The sequence below is a fragment of the Mauremys reevesii genome, linkage group 20 (assembly GCF_016161935.1).
Source record: "Mauremys reevesii isolate NIE-2019 linkage group 20, ASM1616193v1, whole genome shotgun sequence".
NCBI classification, from domain to species: Eukaryota; Metazoa; Chordata; order Testudines; family Geoemydidae; genus Mauremys; species Mauremys reevesii.
The window spans coordinates 19309253-19328795 of NC_052642.1; the positions used below are offsets into that span (position 1 = coordinate 19309253).

The 19543-nt window shown below is 40.9% G+C and overlaps 1 protein-coding gene across 13 annotated transcripts in view; it reads right to left on the reverse strand.

Moving 5' to 3' along the window:
• BRIP1 (BRCA1 interacting protein C-terminal helicase 1) overlaps positions 1-19543 on the reverse strand; it is a 232857-nt gene that overhangs the window by 70189 nt on the left and 143125 nt on the right. Inside the window, exons 24-26 of one of the 13 annotated variants that reach the window (XM_039507822.1) lie at positions 8365-8503; positions 7326-7403; positions 5185-5509 (exon numbers count right to left, since the gene is read on the reverse strand). The exons of the other annotated variants lie outside the window; for them this stretch is intronic. The gene's annotated coding sequence lies outside the window, so the exon portion shown is untranslated. Of the gene's footprint in view, positions 1-5184; positions 5510-7325; positions 7404-8364; positions 8504-19543 lie in introns of those variants that run through there. 13 annotated transcript variants of the gene reach the window in all.

The following is a 19543-nucleotide window of genomic DNA, read 5'->3' on the forward strand; positions in this document are numbered from 1 at the left end:
AGTCAAGATTACCACTTTGTTTTCTGAGTCTGGTATTTTCATTACATTGTATGTGTGTTTATTCTGTTGTACAGTGCCCTAAGCACTTTGGCAGGGGTGGGGTGCTCTATACAAACACACTTACCACCACTTCCTACTTAGCTGTTATAACCCAGTATTCATACTGTCATGAATCTCTCTCACGGGTCCTCTAGGAACACAATCAGAATTGCATACTAAGGCTTGAACCCAAGAGGCGCTGAGCCCTCACAACTGCCAGCGATTTCAGGTTCTGGATCAGGTTTTCAAGGCACAACGTCATGAATAAACAATGGAAGAGCAACTGTCACTCTAAAACGTCCTAGTTCAATAGTTCAAACATTAACATTCCAACTATACGCGTAACTCTTACTCATCTGAAGAAACCCTCTTTGGTTACAATAATATGGTATCTGCCTCCAGGCCTGCAAGGTTAGTGGAAAGTTTTTTGGTTTTTTTTTTGTTGGCCACAAAGATAAAAATGTAAAAATCAAAATCCCTAGAGAATATATAAACTGAGACTGAAAGTAATTAATTTTTTAGCCTTAACCCCCCCATACCTATATAGTCCCCCAAGGGGAACTATTTCCTTAAAAATATTCTGTCTTAAGTAGTAAATTCTGCACATTTAGTGGATATTTTATTACTGGTGTCATGCCTAGACAATCATCTAGATACGTAAGCAAGTCTGGTATAACTGACATCATTCTGCAGAAAGCCTCCAAAAAATCCCCAACACTGTAACAGCACTTGCGAGGCTAGAAGGAAAAGCATGAGCTGAAGGAGGAATGGCTAAGATTGGATCACACAGTATGTTTATCTGTAGAACAAACAAAAATGTTTAGGAAAAATTGAATGTTTCATTCAACTGATGTGAACGAAAGGTAAATAAAAGGTTACACTTTGTGGATTAGTAGAATGGGTTAATATTCCTGTCCCCCATACTCCTTCCACCCAAAAAATAGACTTCAACAGAAATCTGGAAAAGAAACATTTCCATGAATTGTTCAAAGGGCTAAGCTTTGAGAAGTGCTGAGTGGTTTTCAGTTTGAATAGCAGTATAAGCACACCTGCTGAAACATTATTCTACTTTGAATGTTTACTTGGAGCTTGAGGCTGGTTTTATTTTTTGTTCTGTGACACTATAGAAAAATATAACTTACAAAGCTTATTTCATTAGTATGTTTTGAATTATCTGCATTTGTCTGTTGATCTGTTCTTGGTTTTTATCTATTGTTCTGCTGTGCATACAAGCGGACTCTATTATTAGAGAGTTAGTATTGATATAACCTGTGAAAAGTTCTGTATAACTAGCCATTAAATGAAAGCATCTCTGAAAACATTACAACTTTTGTGTTAGAGGGTGTAACCTAAATTATAGAGCTGGTGAATATTCTCTTATGTATTATGACTTCACCACATTAATACCATAAGTAAATACTAGATGGAACCTTTATCACACATGAAAAGCCCTTTAATGTTCAAGGTATTATAAAGCTGAAATAATTTTTCTGTTCAATAAAGTGATGACAATGACAAAACAATACAGCGCATGAGTAAGCCAGCTCAAAATGAACAGTTCAAGAGTCCTGTGAAAGCTGTGAATTGTTTGGGCTTTCTCTAAAGAACTTATTTCAATTTGCTTTGAACTTCCTTTTGCTGTGAACAATGAATGTTGGGAACATTAGGAAATCAAGAGATAGTAAATACAATTCATTTTCTAAACTGCACGAAACCTCATTCATTCCTCTCCCCACCCCACCCCACCTCAACCCCGGCCTCCCTGTACTTCAGAAAGAACTGTATTTTTAAGGGCAGGTAAATCCAACCCAAAGACAGTCCTGAAAACACTTGATTCATGTGGTAATTGATTTCACATGCAGTTTGTCAATCTGCTCACTTTAATTAATCTTGTTGACATAAAGTTCCATTATGATTAACCTAAATAACATTTCAGCTATGAGAAACCTGGGTTCTAATGTCACATCCAAACATTTACTTTGGGAATTTATCTGGAACATCAGCAAACACGTTACCTAGCTAGAGGATCAGTAGAGCTGCCGCTCTCTTACTTAAAAGAGTGCCCAAAGCTCTGAGGACTTAAGGAGTTTGTGATTTCACACTTAAAGGGGGCACAATAAAAGGCCCAATAGGATTAATCCTGTTTTTACACTTACACTCACACACACACACACTCTGCTCATTCATTTAAAAAATTGTAGACAATACATAAATTGCTGGTCAAGCTAAGCAGAAATTAATACCTACAAGTTATATGGCAATTACTTGTACAGGCTTTTTTATGCTGCTAATGCAGGGCAACATTCTTTGGTACACACTCCAGATTAGCTTCAACTGGAGTTTGCCTGAGTGAGAAATGAATAAAAGCAGAGTAAGGACTTCACAATTTGGCCTATATATTATAGAGGAGGGTTTTTGTCTTTCTAGAGATAATTACAGTTAGGAGTGAAAAATAAAGGTAAAACTGGGGGAGGGGAGGTAACAATGGGAATTTACCTGCTGGAACACAGAAAAATGCAACAAGCAGTTGCCAGTTGCAAAATGGCCACATTAGGACTGGAGCTGCTGGGTTCTGCCACGTGTAAAGGGCCAGCCCCAGAAAAGCACGTTTGGAAAAAAAGTTCTTGTAAGAGGACAGCTCTGGACTGGGAATAGTTTGTAGGGACCAGGAAGCTGCTCCTGGGGAAGGGTTTGCTTTGATGTTGTGGTAGGTTAGCTTCTAAAGGCAGTTCATGCAAATTCTGGGAAAGCAGGCTTTCCAGATAGCCTTTGACAAAATCAAACCCTATATGCACATAAACGCTCAGAAAAAAGACTAAACCTGCCCACAGCAAGGGAAAACAAAAAGTCCAGTAAACTAAACTCAAACAAAATAACTCTTTGCCCCCTACCTGGGTTCACTTTTCCACTGACTCTTCACATCCCTTCCCGGACTCTGCAGAATTGTCCTTCCGTTCTGGTGCAGAGCAACGCCTCTCAGGGCTTTCTTCCTTGAGACATGGCTCCAGATTCAACCGTCCTTTTCCCTCTTGTGTGGAGTGTTCCTGTACCACCTTTCTAGGTGGCTGGTAGGGAAACCCAGGCCTTCCCTCTTCTCTGGATTCCAGGCCAGGGGCTTGTTGCTGACTCCCTGGATTTCTTCCTACCTCACCCATCCTTCAGGCCCTTTCCTACAGCTCCATCCTGGGCTTACTGATTATTTACCCCTCTCTAGGCCCTTCTTCCACTCTGTATCAGCCAGAGACTGCAGAGTTCTTCCCTTCTCCCTGCAGCCCCCTTCCTGCTCACCACCCAGCTGGGTTTCATCTTCAGTTGAGCCTGGCCCACCCTCCAGGTGCAATCAAGTGCCTTAACTGAATTCTCTAGCTCCAGTTAACCCTTTTAATGCCAATGTGGGGGTATATAACCCACGACAGCCTGGAGACTGAGATCCCCCACATCTCCAAACGTGGTCCCACAAGGTCAGGGTTACATCAAGGTCAGAAAAATGTGCTCCACTATTGCCCATGTCATACCGACCATGCAGGAGTTGAGAGCCCAGCCCTGTTAAACGAATACCACAAGGTTCACTTAGAACTAGGACACATACTTGAAACAAGTTACATTTTTTTAAAAAGAACAAATAACATTCTAACAACTACTGGTTCAGATTTTATTTCTAATGAACAATTTTACAAGATCTGGGTGGGAGGAGGGGAGGGGTTCCCACCATCTGTTTTGCTATGCACTGACAAAATCATTTTGTTCTTTTAAAACCCCAGGGTCCCAACAAAAGATAGCCCTGTAGAGCATGGAGGAGTGTGCATGTGTATGTACACACATAATATTTGTTTCTTCATCTATGCTCAGGTAACACTCTGGCTTTGTTTCTGAAAGGAGGCACTCTGTCTCTCTGAAGTGACAGAACATATTCTATTGCTAACCACAGCAATGCTAGCAGTGCTATTGTAAGCAAACACTTCTGTGCAATAACATTCAGCGGGCAACATGTAAATGTGTTCAATGAGACTATTTGCATTCCCATCCCATCCCACCGCCCGCGCACGCACACATACTCTTCTTTCTTCATACTCTTTCTTCATACTCTTCTTTCTTGCCCAGGAGCTGGGAGGCCCGGAGGCCAGGCCTGCCCTGGCTTTATATTGTACTCAGTGGCTTTAGGAAGTCCTAGGGCAGCCGAGAAGCTGGTGAGAGGAGGGAGCAGTGGCTGCTCTCAGGCAGGCCGGCCTGGCTTCGTGCTGTCCTGTCTCAGCAGCTCTCTGCTCTCGCCCATAACGCTAGGGGGGAGGGATAGCTCAGTGGTTTGAGCATTGGTCTGCTAAACCCAGGATTGTGAGTTCAATCCTTGAGGGGGCCACTTAGGGATCTGGGGCAAAAATTAGTCCTGCTAGTGAAGGCAGGGGGCTGGACTCGATGACCTTTCAAGGTCCCTTCCAGTTCTAGGAGATTGGTATATCTCCAGTTATTACCTTTTTATTATTACCTTCAGACATTCTTTTAAAAATGTTAGTGCTGGAGAAAGGTGCCTGGCTGACAGCTCTGGAGAATTCTAATTTTCCACAAATCAGGTTCAGCATGGGTGACTGCAAGCTACCCTACACCTTCCTGCCAATGCAACTCCACCCTGACCAAGAGGGACCACCTCTAGGGGTGAAAAGATAGCTCACTCACTTTCAATGGTCAACTCACACCTGCAGAGAGTGCCACAAGGAGACCAACTGTAGCAGCTGTTTTTGTGATACGGACACATATTTATTAGGCACTTGACAAGGATCACCACCCTCATTTCACAAATGCCATCCAATAATCTTCAGACCATATTAGTTTGATACAGATATGAGACTGTGACCCCAGAGGTGAAAGGCTCCACATTCCCTTATCAGTAAGGATACGATTTAGTCACGGAGGTCACAGATTCTGTGACTTTACCAGAGCTCCGTGACTTCTTTGGCTGCAGCTGTCAGTGGCTGCAGCCCAGGTTGTGTGCTCCACCCCCTCTCCAGCAGTGGGACTTGGGCTGTCAGTCCCCAACCATGGGGCTGCAGCTGTCATTCCTTCCCCCCCCAGCCCTTCCTCCATGGCTATTTTTCATAAAGGTCACAGACAGGTCAGAAGATCCCATTAATTTTTGTTTACTGCCCACAACCTCTCCTTGACTTGTACTAAAAATAACTGCGACAAATTCTTAACCTTACTTATTGGTCTCCTGAAACCACCCAGTCTACCAAGAGATTTCCTTTCAACAGAGTACCAGAAAACAAAGATCAATATGTAATTTTTGGGAAATGATACAGTCTTTCGGAGCAGGACGGGACCCACACTCACCACTTGCACACCCCCTCATGGCTAGGGTTGGTGTAGCAAGTTTTTCCTTTCCAGTGCCCCCTGCTGACACTCACTCTGGACCCATAGTGGTCTGACTCTTCTTGCAACTTGGCTCCAGTCTGGTCATCTTTTAGTCCTACCCCTTCTGGGGGAACAAAGTCAAATGAATAAAAGTTCAACAAATAATTCCTAGACCTTTTATTAATTCTCCAGACCCTGACTCTAGGCCCAGTGGTCCTTACACCTTTCTCTCAGCATTTAAAATCATCCTTATCCACATATATTGGAGGCAGAGGGGGCTTCATTTCACCTTCCTCATGGCTGGTAGGGGAATCAAGGCCCACCCTCCTCTACACTGGATTCCATTCCAAGGACAGAAGATCTGCTCTGACAGACACCGCGACACTGCCTCCCTGGACTCCTTTCTACCCACCTTTTCTGCCAACTCCTTTCTGAGCTCTTTCTAATGCCCAACACCTCCCATGGTATTTCCGACTGGTTCCTATTCTTGGGTCCAGGACACCACGGAAGCTCTCTCCAATCCTGTGTCTTGCAGGTATCTTCCCTCATTGGGCTTCATTGTCGCCCTGCAGGAGCCTTCCTGTTTCCCATAGGCCTCTTCACTCTCTAGTGCCAAGAGGGTGGCTACAGAGTGCTTACCTCCCTCCCCTCTAATTTCTCAAATCCTAAATATTGTCTTGTTGGGATATTGTCATCTCCTCCCCCGCCCTCCAATATACCAAATCTGACATATATTTGTTGCAACCTTCTTTGTAAGAAATGTCCATTCTGATAGAGTCTTAATTTTCTATATGAGTCCACAGAGCCTAGTTCAAGGCCAACTGTTCAAAATGCTGCATACACTCAACTCCCATGGCTATTTTGACCTTAAATGACCATTTTATAGGGCTGGCCTTCCAAATTATAACTTTAACAGATTAAAATGCTGCACCCAGTATGCTCTTAGATCCAAAAAACCACCAATGTCATAAATGCATTTCATATTGTCTTGATTTGTGGCATAGGTCAACGCATCTGGTTGTCAAATAAATATGGACCTCTGATTGTAAGAGAGAGGCATTATCAGGGCAGTTTTAAAAGTTAATAACTACTATAATTCCATGATACATATTTTTGGCTTAATATGTTTTACAAATTAATGCATTTTCAGATTTCATTATATGCACTCAGAGTGATATGTGCAGAGGGCACAGTATCATGCTGCTTGGACATGTTTCCAAGTAAACGTCAGTTGCTAATAACATTATGTTCTGCTTTCCCATGACTAGACTGAACGTCAAGCTAGATGCCATTGCACTATAAACACTTATCCAAAAAGGTAAATGTTTTTAAGGTCAACTTTTCAAAGTCTTCAAAAAACACATTTATTCAAACTGTTCTCTGAGTAGTTAAACATTTCAAATCATCCCAAAGGACACAGGGCACTTCACAACCTCCTACCCCCCGCCCAAGAAAAACCCCCAACAACAACAAAAAACCCTCAGTCTACCACTGGGATGAAACAACAATTGAGCAATACCAGACAGCACAATTGTGGAATGATTTAGATCAGAAAATAAAGAATACCCTTTCTAGTTCAAAATACAAGGAGAATTTCATAGACAAAATATAATGATAGGTGTTGCAATTTGGCTAGGATAGTAGAAATAACAACCCATCGCTTACAAGTGCCATCAGATCTTTAACAACATATGTCAGGTCACCTGTTTTAGGTCACTATTCTGAGTGACTAGTTCACATGCTGAAGCAGAGTTAAAATACCACCTACTGAATCACCAACTCCCAGTTCCTGCAGTACCTCGTCGATCTTTAGAGTTCTCCCAGTCTCGCTACTTTTAGTTTGACCCTGCTTAACTTAAAGAAGATGATGGGATCAGAGCAAAATGGTAAGTCTGCAGTCCAAACTGCCAAAACAAATCTCATCAAACTTCATTGCTTACCTCATCAGCTAAACAAAATTCCCAATATTTTGGACGAGCTTCTTTTGTTTTGTTTTAAAGCAGTATCCAAATCTGCACCTACACAATGTAAATGCAGATCCATTTTGTACACATGAAGCCCACATTTGTTCACTAAACCAGGCATTTTTGTTCAGTTTATCCATTTTGTGTTTATAAGTATGGATTTTTTGCATGTGCAAATAGGTGAGGTCTGTAGAGCTGGGCAGGGAATGGTTTTCCCATCCTGCAAAAAATTTCAAGATTTCAAATTGTTTCCCTGTTGACTTTTTGGGAAAAAATGGGTTTGTTTTTTTGAGAGAGACACACAAACCAACTGGCCCACACAACTCCAGCACAGCGTGTAGCCCACTGTTTAAGGCCACTCATCTGGGATGTAGCAGACCCAGATTCAAGTCTCTTCTCTGGCTGATTCATTGGGCTAAGGAGTGAGACTGACTCTATATGCCTGGTGTTTAAAGACACTCACCTGGGTTGTCAGAGACCCAGATACAAGTCCCTGTATCTCTGACCTCCCACTCAAGTGCTCTGACCATTGGGATAGACAGTCAATCTCTCCCAAAGAATATTTAATTATTTATACAAAGTGAAACAGCTCCAACAGAAGAGGCTGAGGGAGAGAGAATGCTGAATAGCAATAGCCAGCTGGTTGGGGCACTCAACTTGGATATTGAAGACTCAGGTTCAAGTCCTTCTGAATCAAGCAGAAGAAGAACTTGAACCTCTTGACAAATCCCTCTTGAACCTAGGTCTCCCACACCCCAGGTAACCATTGGGATCAGGGCTACTTTGGGGTGGGGCTCTCACTCCTCTGGGAGGAAATTCCATAATGGACTCAAGAAACTTTTCCATCAAAATCGGTATGTTCCCACAAAAATTTTGGTTTAAACCAGTTGGCATTTTCTGACAAAAAATGCCACCGAAAAATTCCTGACCAGCTCTAGTTCAGCTCTGTGTATCTTGAAAGCTTGTCTCTTTCACCATCAGAAGTTGGTCCAATAAAAGATATTATCTCACCCACCTTGTCTCTCTAATATCCTGGGACAACAACACTGCAAATAACAATGTGAAGAGTACAGTCACATCAATGTTCTGTAGAAGAATACAGGCAGTGGCAACAACCATTTTCTCCATATTAGGGAAAGTCATATGGTAAACATCTGGAATTCAGACAGGCATTTATTCAACAAAGCACTGTGCAAGTAGCCACTATTGGTTTATATTTTCCAAAGCAGCGATCACACACACACACTCTCTCCTGAACCTAAAATTACCCTTATGCAATTTGTTCTTATTTAACTCTTACTAATTTTTAAAAGGTAGCAGATAATTTAAGAGGTTAGTTTAAAATCTGGTAACACTTGGTACCATTGTGCCATTCATAAATACTCTTATTATAAGATTTTACAGGGCTTTATAAATATGCCTGGCAACTTGCTTATACCTGGATTCAACAATAATTAAGGCCTACTATTACCTTCTACTTGCTTCTCAGCTTTAAGCACATGAAGTCCTTTTGATTTTAAGGACTTGCATATATGTTGAAGGATTGGGGCCTAAAATCTTAGAACATGCTTTACAACATCTTACTGTAACATTATCTGTTAAGCATTTGTGAATGCATTTCATGCCATATCTTACAATATGGCTGGTTACTGAAGAGTACATCCTGTTTGTTTTTTCAGTTAATTCAGTGCTCATGGAAGATGGACATCACTGAAGAGTGACATCATCTGTTTATCCCCAAAACAAGTACAGTATAGACAGTGGATTCCACATATTCAACTGTGGCGCTTGTTTTGTGATGTCTAGGGTGACCAGATGTCCCGATTTTATAGGGACAGTCCTGATTTTGGAGTCTTTTTCTTATATAGGCTCCTATTACCCTCCACCCCGTCCTGATTTTTCACATTTGCTGTCTGGTCACCCTAGTGATGTCAGTAATAAAAATTAACAGAGACTCATTTCATATAGATCACTGAACAGCCACCCAATGGTAGTAATTGTCTGTCAGCGACTACCTGCAGGAGATGGTCCTGGGGTATTTATAGTTCAAGTCAATGGAACAATGAAACATTCCCTCAACTAACAACCATTAAAACTAGTACCACAGGATCATGGTAATCGCTGAGTCCTAAAATGTATGTAATTGTGCAACTAGATGCAAATACCCATATGGGTGTGCAAATCACATATTTGTAGGAATAGCAGGGCCACATGCACATGCAAAACACCTAATCTGTTGGTGCACAAGTATTTACAAGTTAGTTGCATACATATGCACATTTAACTGTACACACCCAACTTTGGAAGTCTGGCCCAGTGTGATTAACTATGATGAGTCAATCATACTGGGACAGACTTTTACAAGTATTTCAGCATGTTATTGTCAGTGGGAGGTAGGAACTAGCTGCCTATTTGCATCTTTAGGCACCTAAATACCTTTAGAAATCTGTCCATTAGTCAATAAGATTTCTCCTGTATTTAAAGCTACACATGTGCTTAAATACTTTTCTGAATCAAGGCCAATCTGAGTACATTTGTGCCACTTTCCAAACTGATGGCCTGATTCTCCTGTGGTGTAAATTTCCACTGGTGTAAATCAAGAGTAATTCTCCAAAAAGTCAATGCAGCTGTACTGGTGCAGAACACATAAAGGACAATCAGACCCTGAATGTTTTATGCATTGCAATTCCTATGGGACTGTAAAGAAATAAGGAACATGAAATCTTATTTGCAAGACCAATTATGGTAACATATGGTAGATTTTACGCGTAACAGCTTTCAACAGACTATCAGCAATATTGTAATATTCGTGTAGTGTTTAATTTAGAAATAGTTTGGGGTTAGGTAAAAATAAGACTAATGTTATGCTGCCATCTACAGTTAAATAAGGACATCTTCTTTAATAAAAATTCAAAATCCACTACACATTCTTAAAGTTTATAAAAAAAATTAAAATAGTAGTGGGTTAAAAGGATGACTCTCTGGTGACAATCTGCATAGGTTTCATTGGCTCCTTGATATTGAAGTGAAAAACAGTAAGAAATCACTGAAGGAGATCCTGCCACTTGAAGAATCCAGTACAGAATGAGAAGAAGAGAAACTACTGAGACCCTTCAGGAATTATAGTATCAAACATTTTTATATGAAAATGATATGAGTGAGCTGCTAAATATTTTCAGAAAGAAATTTTCAAATTGGTCCTAAAGTAAAATTTGAAAAAGGATCTGCAATATTTAACAGTTTCCAAAGACAACTACAACCTCTGTTATCAGCAGATGGGCTCCTTCATTATAGCCAGCTCTGCTAAAGGTACACAGTAATTGTAACACAGAGACAGGAGATATTTATACATACAGGAAAAGTCTAAGCAATTGAGATGAGCTATCATCAGCAGGAGGAAAAAAACTTTTTGAAGTGATAATTAAGATGGCCCAAGTATTTCCTACTCCAGCGCATCATCAAAGATTTACAACCTATCCTTAAAGATGATCCCTCACTCTCACAGATCTTGGGAGACAGGCCAGTCCTCGCTTATAGACAGCCTCCCAACCTGAAGCAAATACTCACCAGCAACCGCACACCATACAACATAAACACTAAGCCAGGAACCTATCCTTGCAACAAAGCCTGATGCCAGCTCTGTCCACATATCCATTCAAGTGACACCATCATAGGACCTAATCACATCAGACACACCATCAGGGGCTCGTACACCTGCACATCTACCAACATGATATATGCCATCATGTGCCAGCAATGCCCCCTGCCATGTACATTGGCCAAACCGGACAGTCTCTACGCAAAAGAATAAATGGACACAAATCTGACATCAGGAATCATAACATTCAAAAACCAGTGGGAGAACACTTCAATCTCTCTAACCACTCAGTGACAGACTTGAAGGTGGCAATTTTGCAACCAAAAACTTCAAAAACAGACTCCAAAGAGAAACTGCTGAACTCAAATTAATATGCAAATTAGATACAATTAACACTGGCCTAAACAGAGACTGGGAATGGTTGGGTTATTACACTAATTGAATCTATTTCCCTATGTTAAGTTCTCCTCACACCTTCTATGGGCCATCTTAATTATCACTTCAAAAAGTTTTTTTCCTCCTGCTGATGATAGCTCATCTCAATTGCTTAGACTTTTCCTGTTGTTATGCATACTTCCACCTTTTCATGTTCTCTGTATGTATAAATATCTCCTGTCTCTGTGTTCCATTCTATGCATCCGAAGAAGTGAGCTGTAACTCACGAAAGCTCATGCTAAAATAAATTTGTTAGTCTTTAAGGTGGCACAAGTACTCCTGTTCTTTTTGCGGATACAGACTAACACGGCTGCTACTCTGAAACCAGTAATTGTAACGAGTTTCAATTTGTTGAGCCATTGATCAAACATAATTAGAGCCCTACCAAATTCATGCACATGAAAAATGCACCATGGACCATGAAATCTGGTCTTTAAAATAAACAAAAAAATTGCCAAGGAAGGTTCTAAAGGCTGTAGGATTGCAAATTAAACTGAAATCCATCTCCATAACACACCAACAACTTCCAATAGCTTAAACTCTGATAACCAAACAGGATCATATATATAGGATGCTACTGAGTGAACACAGCCTATGTAAGCATTTCATAGGGTTTTTTTAAAACCCTTATTATTGAAATCATTTTTTTCTATTGGGGTAGTTATGTGTATTGTAGAGCAGAGCTGGGTAAATACTGCACAAAAACATTTCTAAAACTAGCATGAATGAATATTGAATTCACTTCAATAATATTTTGCAACCCTCTATTTTTTTTAAAGCAAACAAACATTCATGTAAGTCTGTTTTGGAAAGCGTGAATGTTTGCCTAAAGCAAAAGGCTCACAAATATTCAAGTGAATGTGTTTTCATGGTCATTTTGAAATCTCTGATTTCCCACTTCCTGCTTATAAAAAGTTCAGTCATCCAATCCAGGAGAAAAACAATACCACCTGACTTAGCTGACCAATTACATACTACAAACAAACAACAAAGTATCAAAGATATAAAAGAAGCAAACACAATTGGTTCATAAACCACCAATAGCCTAAAATATATTTGTCTGAAGTGCTCCTTAAATAATTTTGAACCAGCATTTGCCAATTGCTATTTGCCAGTAATTCTCCAATAGAAAAGAGGGCAAAATTTGTCAGCTACGGTACTCATCGGTTGGCTAGCTCTATTCCAAAAAGTACTGGATATTTAGTGCAGATTAAATATAGAGATAGAGGTCACTAAAAGTTTGCACAATATGCTTTAACATACAGTTGATGGACTCTTTCATATAAATAAGGATATGAAATGAAGACATCATAAGAACAGAACTCGTAGAGGAAAATTACCACATTTTTTCTTCCGCCCCCCCTCCCCCCAAATCCCAGTTTTGCTGTGATACGGAGAAAATAAGGACATCTGAAAAACAAAACAAAACAAAATCCCTCAGAACCAATCACCATGAAACTGAAATGCATCTCTTGGAGCCAGAAAGTGCCACTGAACGGTAGGCTGCATTCTCAGTGACTACAGTATCCACATCCTCCTTCCAATTTAACTGTCAAGTGTCTTGTATTACAGCATCATGTTCAATTGATATGTAACGCATAATTTTTCAGTCTACCATAGGGTACTATTCTCTTCCCCAATAGAATATAAATACCTCATTTCTACACCTGCTAAATAAAGCAGCACAGTTTACTTAAAATGTAGTAAGTGCTTTCCATGGTTTATACATGTGGAATATCTTCCTCTTTGTCAATTCAATCCCATTTTTTCTTCTCTTTGGAACGGGGAATAATCAAACTGGGAACAACCAAACTGGAATTAATAGACCATAGCCACGGCTACCCATTAAAATGTTGCTTTGAGTAAGATATAAAAAAGGCAAAGAAGATAAATATTGATGGCTGTCACATCAAATAATGTGACAGGTGGCATTAATGCATGAAGATAAATACCTCATTTGATCCTCAGAAAATGATCAGGGACTGCTTAATACTTACTAGTCTGAATACCCTGTCTGACATGCTGGAGTAGTGACCCTAACCACCAGTTGCGAGTGCCAACTCCCTTCCCCCATAATATTCTCTCCTTCCAACAATGGAGCCATAAGGTATGCTGAGGTTTCCTAACTCTTCTGTCAATGTTATTCATCTGCCATCTTGTGAAATGAAGTGAATCCCCTCATGATCGCTATAGTTTAATCATATCAAAAAGGAGAATGTACAGTCATACTGACAGCCAGTGATTGACATGGCCTGGATTGCTGCTGTCAAAGATTTGCATGTCAATCAATAGGAATCCATATGGCATCTGTTTACAATGATCATAAGTCACTTGCCATCAGTGTCATCATAAATCTTTGACAGAAACAAACTGGGATCCATGTCCTGTATTCCTGAATGCATGAATTACAATGTTTTCATTTAGAATACATATACGAGCTGGAGTGAGATAGCATACTGTGCTAGTGACAAAAAGCACATAGGGTGACTCTTAGTAATGAAAGACAATAAAGAGAGATTTTCCGCGGGCACTTGGCTTGACAGCCGTTTGTACTGATTGTGCAGCTTTTCATTTTCTGAAATAATGCCTCTCTTCTGAATGTGTGTGAAAATCATCACCTCTGGTAACAGCATCAAGCACTGCTGAACTATTATTGAGCCACAGCTAGACTTCTTTCAGTTTCTTTTGGCACTTAATGTGTTCACTTCCACTTTCTTCCTAAAGTACTGCAAGATCATTAGCTCCATTTGAATACTACTGGAGAACAATCAGGCTGACAGAAGGATCTGAATATTAGATTCCAGAGAGAAAAGTAACTTATCAGGCAGATATCCTTATTGCTTCAAAGATTTGGCATGGCATTCAGTGGGAAACCGGTTTGGACCAATGCCACTAAAACACACATAAAATCATGCTGTTTTTTATTTCAGATCCTTGATAGTATAAAAATGTGTGTCTGGTAGCAATCACAGTTGGGCATGATACCTTCCTGTAATGCAATTGTAGGTACCCAAAGAGTGATAAAAGAGTCTTCACTCTTGATATTCATGAATAAGAAGCTGGCAAATTCAATAAAGCTTTTCCCCACACAAGCAAATTTAATGTACTTAATCCTGCCCACATACTGACAGGTCATATCTGAACGTTCTTTCACACCGACAGTCCAATAACAAGTATACCAAGAAGACTGCAGAATGCTGCTACAATTCTTTTTTATTTAACTTTGGGTAGCATTCTCATTTCTTCACATTTAACCTCTTCTAAGGAGGGTCAGCCATGTCTACTAATGACATTTCTTGCCATCAAAAGGAGTACCAGTTGCACATGAAATTTAATTTCAATGTTGTATTGGGAACATAGCAGTGGAAGGGACCTCCTGGGTCATCAAGTCCAGTCCCCTCCTATCATGAGCAACTCCCTCATATAATCCCTTTCCTAAACTTAGACTATCAGGGTTGGAAGGGACCTCAGGAGATCATCTAGTCCAACCCCCTGCTCAATGCAGGACCAATCCCCAACTAGCCCCCTCAAGGGTTGAACTCACAACCCTGGGTTTAGGAGGCCAATGCTCAAACCACTGAGCTATCCCTCCCCCCTATACCAAGCTCCATTTTAAAACTATTTAGGTTGTTTTCCCCCTACTCCTACTGGGAGGCTCTTCCAGAAACTTTCCCCTCTAATTTCCAGCCTAAATTTATTCATGGCCATTTCATAGCCCAAAGTGTAAGGTGTACTTATGCTATATGCAGCACTATAGGGCCAGGTCATTAGAAGATGAATGGCTGTCAGCACATCAGTTTCTTCCCATGGACTGTTTACCTATAAGAGCATAATGAGTAATCCAATGTAATTTGCAACAGTATAAGAGATTTCACAAGTCGGTAAGGGTTATAGCTCCCATTTTACAGATTGGGAAATGGAAGCAAAAAATATCAAGTGACCTGCTCAAGGCTGCATCAAACATCATTGTCAGAGTAAGGAAGAGGACCCAAGCCTCCTGAGTGCCAGTTCTCAGCTCTAGCCTCAGTCCATGTTGTCTCCCTGTTCAAGTCATTCAATAAAATAATTAGCTCATCACTTCTAAGTTCAAACATTATGTGCCTGGGCATGATTTGCTTTTAAATATATAATGCTTTCTTCCTTTTACTGGCTTAAGTACAATTTAGTGGTGACTCAATTTATGTGAAACAGATAGATGTATTTTTAGTTTGGTTAGGAATTAACTGACTATTGAGTAGCAACAAGTTTTTCTATATACACAAAATGCTTTTTCACTTTAATACGCCATTCATTCTGACCCTAGTCAAAGAGACTGATGAAAGTAAACACCTGTACTAATCTGTAGTTTGCTCTGCATTTGATCACAAGCTTTGCTCTGCATTTGAACTAGGACGGTCTTTTACAAGATAACTGGCCACTCCCAGGGTGGTATGTGCATATCCAATTCCTGTTGTCAGCATAGACACACTTAAACCTCCTATTGTGTGTCCTATCAATAATTATATTTGTTTTTTTTATTATGTACTATCTCCCGGTCTGTGAGCTCATACCTACTCTAATCCTCTCAAAATGAATGACACCAGTTCTAATACCTGTGGATCTTATTACCAACAATTACCAATTTTTCCCTATATTTACTGCACTTAAGGGTGCAAGCATACAAAGAAGATTTTAAGAAGATCTTTAAAAAAAATTAGAAATCAATAACATTTCAGAGTCACTCCTATTGTATGCAGCTGGATTAAATGTATTTAGCCAGGATCCTTTCCAACAAGACTTGAAGTACTAAAGCTATGAAATGCAATTGTCACCCTAAGTGAAATATACACCAAAGGAAAATAAATGATGAAATTTCTCTAAAGAACATATTGAATCATGCGTGCAGAAAAAACCTGGGAGCGAGAAGTGGGGAGGAAGTACTTTGTTCTTAATCTTATACAATAATTACTAATTTATTTGCATTTTGATTAGCTTCATGGACTGTAATTGCTAATGCCATACCAAAGAGCCTTCCCAAAGTCCATGATAAAAAGATTCCCAGAAACTTTCCCAAACAACTTAAGTCCCATGGATTTTTCAATGAGATTTTGAAAGTGGGATTTAGGCACTTTTGAAAATTGTACCCACAGTCCAAAACAACTTTATTCTGGCTATACTATTAACATACTGAAAACTCACTACAGGCCAGATGCTAACGTCCTCACTGTTTACTCAGGCAAATTCTAAGGAACTACAGAGGAAAAGATAATCCCTCCCTCTCTATCGCAGTTACCCCTGCAGGAGTAGAATCAGCAGGAGGGAATCTACACAAGGATCACCCCCTTATAGAGCTCCTCCTCTACAATTTCATTGGGAGGTTGGTGTTTTCCCTTCTTTGAATAGTTCACTTGACCTGCCCTGAAACCTGACAGATCCATACAGACAGGGTTCCGCGGCAGCTTCTATGTTTAGCTGAAGCCGCCATTGACAGCTAAACATAGAAGTTGCCGCCGAAGTGCCGCCACTGCAGAAACGCGCCTGCCGCCCTAATGGCGTACAGACTGCCTCCGTCCTCCGCGGCGGCAATTCGGCGCGCTGCTTGGGGGCAAAACAACAAGGACTGCCGCCCCTTGCAGATTGCTGCCCCAAGCACCAGCTTGGAAGGTTGGTGCCTGGAGCCGGCCCTGCATACAGATCCCAGGGTATCTGCAGGAGACATGTGCCCCCACATTGGTTCTAGCTCCTGGTGGTCCTACTATGTCCTTTGCAGTGCAGTTTCAATGTAGCCTTGCTATAGAGACTCCTCCCCTCCCCTTTGGCCTGGCTACTCTCAGCAGGTCCAAGTGGAAGTAGCTTTGTAGAAACCATAATACTTGGGGGAGGGGAGTTGGTTGGTTGCCCAAAAGCTTCAAAGGGCTGGAGGAGAAATGATTCACATCCCCCTTAGCCTTGTCCACTGCCCAGTCTTCCCAGTCTCTGTCCACTCGCCTAGCTCAGCCATCAGAACCACAGAAGACCTTCCAGAGTCCAATAAAGGGTGCAAGGAGTTGATGCTGCAGGGGCACAGGAGCTTTATTTGGAGTGGATGCTTACTTGCTGTATACATTTTAAATGTTTGAAGTTTGTAACGTCAGAGGCCCATTTAAACATCCAAATGGTTGTACACAGAAATTGGTAAGAGCACAAAACAGAAGCCACCTGGAAAGATGCCTGCTGAAGCAACGTTCACGCAGCACTCAGGCCGTTCCACTCCCTCTGACCTACAGAACCGATCATTTCTGAAGTCCTCTGTACTATGTACTATTGGAGGCTCCCTATTTATTGATGATTACAATGAGGTTCAAACTGCAGGGACTTGCACAGTTCCCTTATGTGGTAACAAACAACAACAAAAACACATTAAACAAGGCAAATCAATGGCACTAAGTTTGGAATTTGCACTCAAAGCCATGACTGATCACACCTCACCCAAATACTTTTACCTAGTTTTGCATATATGAAAGTTTTTTCCCCAGCACAATACGCTATTAGCAGACATCCCCTCGCCACACAAGATATGCACAATACAAAAAGTACAGGAAAAGAACGTAAGTGGATAAATAAAAACACAGCCCTGACTGCTAATTTTTCAAAGCAGCACACAAAGGTTTGGCTGCCCAGCTCTTATTAACGTCACTGAGCGTTGTACGGATAAGCCCTGCATACCAATCTGAAAATTTATGGTGCATCATTTTGACTGAACCAGGCATTCCCATGGGACATTTTGCAACAGTGCACTGTGACAAAGTTCCTCCTCTACCTTGGTGGGTCCTGCGCTTATTGGCGGATTTGCTCGCCTCAGAGATCTTCCCCTCTGGTAGAAGCCACAGTCCAGGTCAATTCCTCCTGTGTCTGATCAGGAGTTGGGAGGTGTGGGGGGAACCCGGGCCCGCTCTCTACTCTGGGTTCCAGCCCACGGCCCTGTGGACTGCAGCTGTCTATAGCGCCTCCTGTAACAACTGCATGACAGCTACAACTCCCTGGGCTACTTCCCCATGGCCTCCTCCAAGCACCTTCTTTATCCTCACCACAGGACCTTCCTCCTGGTGTCTGATAAGCTTGTACTCCTCAGTCCTCCAGCCGCACAGCCTCTCCCTCTCAGCTCCTTGCGCCTCTTGCTCCCAGCTCCTCACACATGCCACAAACTGAAGTGAGCTCCTTTTTAAACCCAGGTGCCCTGATTAGCTAGTCTGTCCTAATTGATTCTAGCAGTTTCTTAATTGGCTCCAGGTGTCTTAATTGGTTCTAACGGGTTCCTGTTAACTCTAGTGCAGCACCTGCTCTGGTCACTCAGGGAACAGAAAACTGCTCATCCAGTGACCAGTATATTTGCCCTCTCCCAGACTCCTGTACCCCACTGGCCTGGGTCGGTCACAGCACATATTAACCTCAGAATCCTGGCCAAACTTAAATGTTGATCATTACATGTTGTCTACCCAAAATTCACCATACAGTTTCAACTGGAAAAACTATTCTTTACTTCCTGTCTTAAACCACTGTGAAGTATTGCTGTTTCATCCTAGAAGTGAAGTGAGATCAATTGTAAAATACTCTAGAAGAAAGGCACAACATAAATCTAATGCATCATACAACATAACTAACCATAGGAATGTATCTGATATACAGGAAGCTGATAAGTTAACTGCAAAGTTATCTAAAAAACAGAAGTACTCTGCAGTAAATGCCACTGTTTCCAAACAAAGAAACAATATTATTCTTATGAAATAAGATATGATTGAGGTCCACATTTTATTGGTTGTCTCAATGGTATTCATTGCATCAGACAGCAGAATGCCAGTCTATATATATTTTCCAACTAAAACAAATATCACGTTATTTATCACTATTCTAGCTAAGTGCACACCTCTCATGGAAATTTACTGAAATTCAATCCAAACGATCCAAATAGTGTATGCGTGTACACTGGAAGTGGAAATATACAACTTCTTAATAGAAGAAATGTGGTTACAATGCCTAGGATTGCTGAAGAGAAAAAATAGTGTTTGAAGGTCAAATGTGATTAAGTTTGTCTTGTCTGATTCTGATTACGTTACTGAAAGTGAAGGGGGAAAAAGACCAAATTAATGGTGATGAGAGAGAATTCAGGACAAGGCAGAGTACTTACTAAACAAAGAAAATGTGA